General features: G+C 40.4%; 1 pseudogene; it reads right to left on the bottom strand.

The window, feature by feature from the left end:
- Positions 1 to 6408: 6408 nt before the first annotated feature.
- LOC144616471 (U1 spliceosomal RNA) lies at positions 6409 to 6551 on the bottom strand (annotated as a pseudogene).
- Positions 6552 to 9538: the final 2987 nt, after the last annotated feature.

The following is a 9538-nucleotide window of genomic DNA, read 5'->3' as shown; positions in this document are numbered from 1 at the left end:
TCAAGTTCTAAGTTTCATATTTTGTAATATTACGAAGACAACCAAATCTTAAGGTTATGTTAAAAAGAAATACTTATTAGGCATACATTTATTCAACAAATAATAACTAAGAATAGGCACTGTACAAGGTGGAAGGCAAAGAAACAAATAATCAATAGCCCTTTGACCTCAAGGAACTTAAATTCTAGCATGGGGAAACTGCTCTTTATTCAACTCAATATAAAACAAAGTGGTAAATGCTGTATTCATTTAGGAAGAAGGGTCCAGTGTACTCTGAACTGGGAACAATTAACTTTTCCAGGAAGATGACATTTAAGCTGTGCCTTAAAGAATAAACAGTTTTAGCATCACGCATAGACAGTAAGAATGTTTCAAGAAAGGAAGGAACAACAAGAACAAATAAATTTTTCAAGTGAGCCATGTGTTCAGGCTAAAAGCATAGCCCTCAGAGTGGCTTATGGAGCAAAGCACATGTGGAGAGATGTGAAAGAGAACGTGAAAAGGTTGACTTGAACCAGATTACAGAAAAGAAATCACTGAAAGGCAACAGGAAGCAATCAAAGGACTTAAATTGGAAAAATGGTATGTCCTAAGTTTCAGAAAACTTACTCTGATATTGATGGAGGACCAAAGCAACATAGAGTGTCTAGATGCAGGAAGAGCAACTGAAAAACTTCTATGAGGTTGAGAAAAGAGATAATGAGAGCATAAGCGAGGTGGTAATGGTGAGAAGAGGAATTTGAAAGAAACCACTTGGAAGGGGACTCTGTAGGCCCTGGAAATCAACTGAATATGAGAATTGAGAATAATGGAGGTGCCAAAATCAACAGTTCATACCTTGGGCATTTGGATGGTTGAAGGTGCTCTTAATAGAAGAGCCACAGAAAAAGATGAGAGGCTACAAAAGGGTGAGGTGAGATGGTAAGTGCACTTTGGGAAGTGTGGAACTTGAGAAATCTACAAATGAAAACATATGCAGATACAGCAGGAAGTTAAAGCCAGAAGTCTAGAGAGACAGTTTTGTGGACCACCACCCCCACTCCAATCACTATAAACAGGTAGTACTTGAAGCCATTAGACTGAAAGTATTTAAGGAAAGAATGAAGAGCTAGAGAGAGGTGAGGGTAAGGAGGCAAACCATGAGGTAAAGGGCAGAAGGGAAGAGAAAGGTGGCAAGAAGAAACTGCACAGCAGTCATCAAAGGAAAGCACAAGAAGAACCAGTGAAATGGACTGCAAAGCCTCCCCTCCCCACACACACACAATATATATGTATATATGTATATATGGCTATTGTTTTTAAATGAAAGGCAAAAATATGAAAACAATGGTTCCCTATAAAAGAGAATGGGATTGGGGTTGAGGGAAAAGGAATGAAGACTAAAGTTCTTTGAGTATGTCTGGTTTTGTAGATTTGACTTTGGGACCACGTAAATATCTTACAAATTAAAAAACAAAATTAGGTTTCAAGAAAACACTTTTCGAAGTTAAAAAAAATGAACCTAAATGTGTATTTGGTTGGTGGCAAAACCATACAAAAAGAAACCAATTCAAGTGATTTTAAGGCACAATAATGTGACTATTCATACATAGTGGAATATATTCTAAAAACAAAAGAACTGAATTCAGTAATCATTTTGTTGGTGGTAATGCTGATATTAATATTCTGACATTGTTCTGTGTGTACCACGGGGGAAAACAAGTGTGCAATGAGATGATATTCTATCATTCCAATGACAGTGAGAGCCATGATTCTCAGTGTATAAGGAAGAAAGTATAGGGGTGCCTGGATGGCTCAGTTGGTTGAGCATCCGGCTCTTGGTTTCTGCTCAGGTCATGATCTCAGGGTTCGTGGGTTTGAGCCCTGGGTCAGGCCCCACGTTGACAGTACATAGCCTACTTGGAATTCTCTCTCTCCCTCTCACTCTGCCCCTCCCCTGTGCATGCTTTCTTGATCTCTCTCAAAATAAATAAATATTTTTAAAAAAGAAAGTACAGATGTAAGATTAGATATATTTAGTAAAAGCCTCGTCCTCATTTTGAATTGGAAATACCATTACGAGTTCCTAATTTTATCCTAAAAAAATAAGTATTTCCAAGCTCTGCCAATTGAAAAGTCCCACCACAATGATTATTTCAGTGTCAGTGAGTATGCTAGTACCAAGAATTTGTCTCCAAATACCATTTTGGACGAAAGGAACTAGGGATCCCTAAAGAAATGTTTGATTCCAACTCTGGGACAAGGAAGATAGAAGTTGACCCTAGAACACCTGGTCATGACAGATAGTAACAATGTTATCAAAATCTACTGGACTCTCCAAAAGACTCAGGAGTATACCTGAAGAGGCTCCCACTGGCCAAAGAGGAGAAAATGTGAGCATCTTTACCCTACAGTATCTGCAGAACTTCAGAAAGTCTCCAAGCAGGAAGAACCATGCAGAGAGGAGGGTAAAGATGCAGTACTAAGCTGAAAACAGAGGAATCAAGGAAAAATCCGCAGTCCGGATGCTGGAACTCCAGCCTTCTCCACTGCCAACTAAAAACATATGCAGACAGTCTCATACCCCCAGGCAGAAGATGGTAGTGTCCTTCTCTGGAGGAAATGAATCTGAAAAGACAATACATACTATTGTCTATTGTCACCGGGAGGTCAGTTAAAAAGCTCTGAGCCCACAGCACCATCTACCAGTCAATTAGGCCTGCACATGCACGCAGATCTTCCAATCAGCTTTTTAGTGTCCTATTCTTAGCTATAAATGGACAATGATTATCAGCCATTTGAGGAAAGCCTCCAACACAAGAACCAAAATGAGACAATGCAGGAAACAGAAGAAAATTTCAAAGATACTATAATTAATAGCTTCAGTGAAGAGAAAATTATCGCAAAAATGACAAATCCAACTGGAGGGTTGGAAAATAAGTTCTAGGAGAGAACAGGGAGCTCAACAACAACAACAAAAACAGAGGTTTAGAGAACTAGACAGACAATTATTCCAGAAATCCAGATTAACAGGAGAAAAGAGAGAAAACAATAGAAGGAAAATTGCCAAAGAAATTATAAGCTCTTAAAACTACCGGACGTGAATCTGCAGATTAACAAGCCAATGAAATTTAAAAAGACCTGCATCATTATGAAATTTCAAAACCCTAACAATACAGAAGATCTTGAAAAGCTCTGGGGGATGGGATGAGGGGAAGAACGGATTACACTATGGATCATAACATAAAATGATAGGAGATTTCCAACAGCGATGCCGAATTTAGAAGGCAGGGGAGCAATGTCTCAAAAAAATTCTGAATGCAATTATTTTTAGTCTAGAATTCTCTAATCAAACTTGCCAACACTGAGGGTAAAGACTTTTTTAATGAGCAGAATTACTTTTTTTTTAATGTTTATTTTTGATAGAGTGAGAGAGAGCAGGTGAGGGGCAGAGAGAGCGGGAGACAGAAGACAGAGAATCCCAAGCAGGCTCCGCACTGTCAGTGCAGAGTCCAATGTGGGGCTGGGACCCACAAACCATGAGATCATGACCTGAGCCAAAATCAAAAGTTGGACACTTCACCGACTGAGCCACCCAGGCACCCTGAAAGGACTTTACTTTTTAGAGAAACTTTAGTTTTACAGGAAAAAATGAACAGAAATTACAGAGTTCCCACATGTTCCTTTCCCCCACTTTTCCCTACCAGACTCCAACCACACAAAGTTTCCTCTATTACTAACATTTTATGGTACATGTGGTACATCTGTTGTAACTGATGCATGAATACGGAAACTTTAAGTAAAGCCTATAGTTTCCATTAATTAAGGTTCACTCTTTGTGTTGTACACTTCTATGGGTTTTGACAAATGTATAATGTTATGTATCCACCACTCCAGTATCATACAGAGTTGTTTCACTGCCCTAAAAATCCCCTGTGCTCCACTTACTCATCCCTTTGTCTCTCTCTCCTAAACCTGTCAGCCACTGATGTTTTAGTAAAATATCTCTAAAATTCTGCCTTTCTAGAATGTCATATCATTGGAATCATGCAGTGTGCAGCCTTTTCAGACTAGCTCTTTTCACTCAGCACTATACATCCAAGCTTCCTCCATGCCTTTGCATGACTGGATAGCTCTTGTTTTAATTGCTAAATAATATTTCATTGTATGGATGTTCTACAGTTTGTTTATCCATTTACCTATGAAAGTATATCTTTGTTGCTTCCAAGTTTTGGCAAGTACGAATAAAGCTGCTATAAATATTCGTATGCAGGTTTTTGTGTGGACACGAATCTTCAATTCATTTGAGTAAATACCAGCGGTCGTGATTGCTGGATTGTACACTGCGTTTCACTTGGTGAGAAACTGCCAAACTGTTTTCCAAAATGGCTGTACCATTTTTCATTCCCTTCAGCAATGAATAAGGGACTGCTCCACAGCATGTGGTGTTATCAGTATTTTGGATTCTGGCCATTTTCCAATAGGCGTGTAGTGGTATCTCATTATTGTTTTAATTTGCAATTCCCTGTTGACATATGATTTGAACAGCTTTCCATATGCTTATTGCTTATTTGACATCTATATATTTTCCTTGGTGAGGTATCTGTTCAGATCTTCTGCCCATGTTTTAACGGAGTTATTTGCTGTCTTATTATTGAGTTTTGAGAGTTCTTTGTATATTTTGGACAAAAGTCTTTTATCAGATAAGTGTTTTGAAAATATTTTTTTTTCCCAGCCTGTCACTTGTATTTCCATTCTCTTATAGAAAGACACTTTTAGACAAGAAAAACTCAGGAAATTTACTTCCCTTGCACTTTTTCTTAGGAAGCAACAACAAGCTACTCTCCATCCAAATGAGAGAAAGATCTTAGAAGGATGAAACATGGAACCCAAGAAACAAGATCCAGCATAAGAAACAGCCAAAAAGATTTCCAAGACTGATGGCAAAAAAATGTTCCAAGACATTGTGAGTAAGCCTAGAGCAGAGGTCTCACACCCCAGTGAGTGAGAGACAATTGTTGGGGGCATGTAAAGGATGGTATTAAATTTATTTTTATGTTAGCTTCTTGTATTTTCTATTTTTTCTCATATTTTATGATGTACACACTACTTTATTACAGAAAACATATACTTTATAAACAAACAATACAAATATAAAAGTATGTGCTGAAAATTGATAACAGTCCTTCATTAAAAAAAAAAAAAAAAAATCTAGAAGCTCTTAGCCTAGGAAGAACCAGTCCAGAACAGAGTAGGAGGCCAGAGATGCACAGAAAGAATTTTACAGAATGAAATGGAACTGGTAAGTGACATGACAGTTTTGACCATGTGGAAAATTGCATAGACAGCCATTTTACAGAGCTCCTGGAAGGTGGGAAGACTTACCGTGTTTCAAAGAAGCTTAAGCAAATGAAAATGACAATTATTAACTCCAAGAAAAAAAAAACAAAAAATACACAAGAAAGAAAACATAATCATAGCACATTACTTACAACGGTAGTGAACAATATTCTCATAATTATCATGAAAACACTATGTGTTTAACTAAAAATTAAAATATAATTACATCAGGAAGATTCAAGAAAGAGAGGGTAAGAGAAAGCAAAAGTCCTCACTATCTGTATAAAATTGGTAAATGAAGAAAATAGGATATTAATCTTAGGAATTTTTTTTTAATTTTGTTAATGTTTATTTATTTTTGAGAGACAAAGACAGAGCATAAGCGGGGGAGGGGGAGAGAGAGAGAGAGAGAGAGAGAGAGAGAGAGAGAATCCGAAGCAGGCTCCAGGCTCTGAGCTGACAGCACAGAACCCAAGGAGGGGCTTGAACTCACATGCTGTGGAGATCATAACCTGAGCCAAAGTAGGATGCCCAACCGACTGAGATACCCAGGTGCCCCAGGAACTTTTTATTTTTAATTGTTTTTTAATTTTGTCTCAGACTTCTTCCTACCAACTTCTGTCACCTGGCCAACTTGGGTCTCTGGTTCCCAATTCATGATCTGCCCCACTGGTGTGGATTCTACCTCATCCTTCCTGAGCTTTGACCTCAAATCCACCTGCTGCTCTAACTTATTTTCACCCCCACCCCCACCCCCTCATTCCCAGCCTGGACACATTTCTTCGCTCTGAGTACTCCCCACGATTTCATATGGATGGAAAAAAAGCGGAGGCGCAAATACAAAAACAGCAAAAAAAGTTCAAACTTACGGTCTTCTTCAGCTGACAAGTCAGGCAAAAAGAAACTCGAGTTGCTTAAGAACTCACACTGAACTTCTCAATATAACTCGCTCTCACCACTTAGTGAAATCTTCCTGTGAGAACCCCCCCACACAAGGAGGCTGTCTTGCCACTAAGCCTGGGGGCAAAACGCAGAGAGAGCAAGTATGGAGGCCCGAAGAGGTCAAGTCAGGTCTCAAACTTGAGAAGATAGGGGAAAGCGGGAACCAGCGCCCCGCTGCCACCGATTGCGCGGGAAATTGCAGGGGTCAGCACATTTGGAGTGCAACAGGTAAGCCTCGCCCTGAGAAAACAACCTTCAAGATCATCGTATCTCCCCTTCCAGGTAAATATAATATTAGTTTTAAATATGGAGATAAGCAGGGTGCCTGAGTGGCTCGCAGGGTTAAGCCTGACTCGATTTCGGCTCAGGACAGGATCTCATCGTTCATAAGATCAAGCCCCCTGCGATGGCTCTGTCGACAGCATGGACCCTGCTTGGGATGCTCGTTCTCCCTCTTGCTCTGTGCCTCCCCTGCTTGCACACTTGTGCTCCCCCTCTCAAAATAAATAAACCTTTTCAAAAAAATAAATAAATACGGAGATACGTATCACAAGAAGCTGCTATATAATAACAGAAAATGGTTCCTCTTGAGACAGGGCAAAGCAAATAAAGCTGAGTGGAGAAAGGATTGTTCTGAGTCACTGAGTACTATTTCATTTTGTAGAATGTTTGCATGTAATAATGTAGGAAAATATTCAACATACAATGTTAAGTGAAGGGGGAGGATTAAAACTGCTAAAAATTTTAGAGCTATATATAGCTATTTAGATAAATTTACCCAATTACAAATATACATGCCCTCTGTTAATATAAAAGCTAAATGGAACTACATCAACCTATGTTTTTACAAATTAAAAATATACCCAGGGCGCCTGGGTGGCTCAGTGGGTTGAGCTTCCGACTTCAACTCAGGTCATGATCTCCTGGTTAGTGGGCTGGGCCCCCGCCTCAGGCTCTGTGCTGACAGCTCAGAGCCTAGAGCCGGCTTCAGATTCTGGGTCTCCCTCTCTCTTTGCCCGCCCCCCCCCCCCCCCGCCCCGGCCTTTCCTCTGCTCGTGCTCTGTCTCTCTGTCTCTCAACAATAAATTTTTAAAAAAAAATTTTTTTAATTAAAAATATATCGCTGCGTGATAACCTAATGGTAATTTTAACCTAATTTTGTATTTTTTTTTTCTACTATCCACAATAAGATCTATTACTTTCTCAGGCAGGGGGAGAACTTTTTAAACTTTTCTGACCTTCAATCACTAAGGAAATTGATGAATTGCAAACAGGAGTCACATGTAACTAACGTGCCCCAGACCAGAGGAGCCTAAAAGATACAAATTGGGTAGCACTGGGCCATAACCTTTTTTCTGTTGTTTTGTTTTGTTTTGTTTTGTTTTGTTTGCTGAATTTCACCCTGCCTGCTATTGCGGGATTCTTCTACAAAGAGCTCCCAGCCACCCAGAATTTCTGGCATTCCCAGGGGCTGCCTCAGATGTGCTCAAATAGGAGCAATCCCATGTGGTATTAGATAAGGCTGCTGCTTCATCTGGGTGAGAATCTGCCAGGCATCTCTGCCACCCGCTGGAAGCCCTGGGGCCCTGGAGTTGACACTACTCCCCTGTGACCTCTGGAACTGGAAATCCACAAAAGCCTCCACCTACCCTACCTCTGCCCTGTGTTACAATCTGCTTGAGGGCTATGAAAGAAATTCCACCAGAGCCCTGGAGTTTTAGAGAGATTTCAGTAAAAATAGCTCTTTCAGAATATCATTTATTGGCTTATAAAGCTAAACTTTCACACACACACACACACACACACACACACACACACACACACAGAAAGAGAGAGAGAGCAAGCAAGAATCAGTGCAAAGAACTGGGTGAAAGGAAAACATCCCATGGGACAGATGTTCTTCCTTGACTCCCCGAATTCCCTGGGGCTTCAGTGGAGCCAGAACTGCCAGCCAGACTCCCTCTTCCTTAAGTTCATTGTGCTCAGTTTTTTCCTCAGGGGCTCCTTGGTGTGTCAGTGAAAAGAATTTTGTTGGGCTCCCCCACAGACTTGGGGAAATGCTCGGTCATGTCTGATTCCAGAGGAGAACATAGATAGATAGGTGCTATTATGTACCCACATTTTCCAGGTGAGGACACTGAAGCATAGAAGAGTTGCATAAATTGCTCACGCTCACACAGTACTAAGTGGCAGTCTGGCCCCAGGGTAAATGTTCTCACCCACCACACCACACTGACTTGGGAAGGTGGAATGGAGCCTCCACTCTTTTCAGGCTCCATGTGGTTACAGATAGACCACTGCCCTCAGGGACTTTACCACTCAGTGATAATAACAATTACAGCTGCAGACATCTGACAGAAATTGTAAGAACAATCTTACGCATGCTCCAAGTCCACTTCAGTTACCACCTCTTTGATGGAAGTATGTTCCTGGAGTCCCCTAGTCAGGATGGAATCCCTCCTCTTTCTTTTCCCACAGCTCTTCAACTCTAGAGAACATAACACTGCCCGAGTCTCCTTGCAGTGAGTGATTCATGTGAGCTTCTCTCATGAAAGCACAAGGTCTGCGAGGACAGAACTCATCTGGTTGCTCGGAATGTTTGCTACAGTGCTCATGGCACAGAGCAGGTACTCAACTTGTGTGTCTTTGTTGAATTACCTTGGTACTGTACAGAGCACTTAGTGGGCACACAGTGACGGCTGACTGATTATTAAATGGCCATTGAGGTGAGGCCCCTCCACAGAAGACCCTGTAGAATAAAGTATTAGATTGAATCCCGGGACATTGCCATTTTATCAAACAAACTGTTCACATATTGCCTATATCACATGGGTCAACTCAATATAAGAAAAATTTCCTAACTGAAATAGCCAATAAACCCAGGAAAATGTTCTCTTGGAAGATTTTGAAATCCCCATTCTTGGGTATCTTTTATAATCTACCTATAGCTGTTTAAATATTTTTTAAAATACCCAAAAAGCTCACCTTCTAGACTATGTATACTCAAACATCCCAAAGCCCAACAACAGAGGTGAAATTTGATTCCAATGACTTTATTCAGCCATGAGTCCCTAAGATTGTGTGCAAAAGACCAATTGTTAACAGTTTACCAACAGAGAAAGCAGTTTTGCTCACTTAAGTATCTTTCAATCTTGGCCCAAAAGCTAGCTGAGAAATATCTTCTGGGGCCTGGTAACATGGGATTTCTATGTGCAGTAAATTCCCCCCTGTCCCTTGCATCCCACCCTTTATCTGCCTGCATATTGATGTTTGGGGA

This window comes from Panthera onca, chromosome B2 (assembly GCF_046562875.1).
Source record: "Panthera onca isolate mPanOnc1 chromosome B2, mPanOnc1 haplotype 2, whole genome shotgun sequence".
Taxonomy (NCBI): Eukaryota; Metazoa; Chordata; class Mammalia; order Carnivora; family Felidae; genus Panthera; species Panthera onca.
Note: the sequence above shows the minus strand (reverse complement) of the source record. Positions and strands in the feature narration are given on the sequence as shown.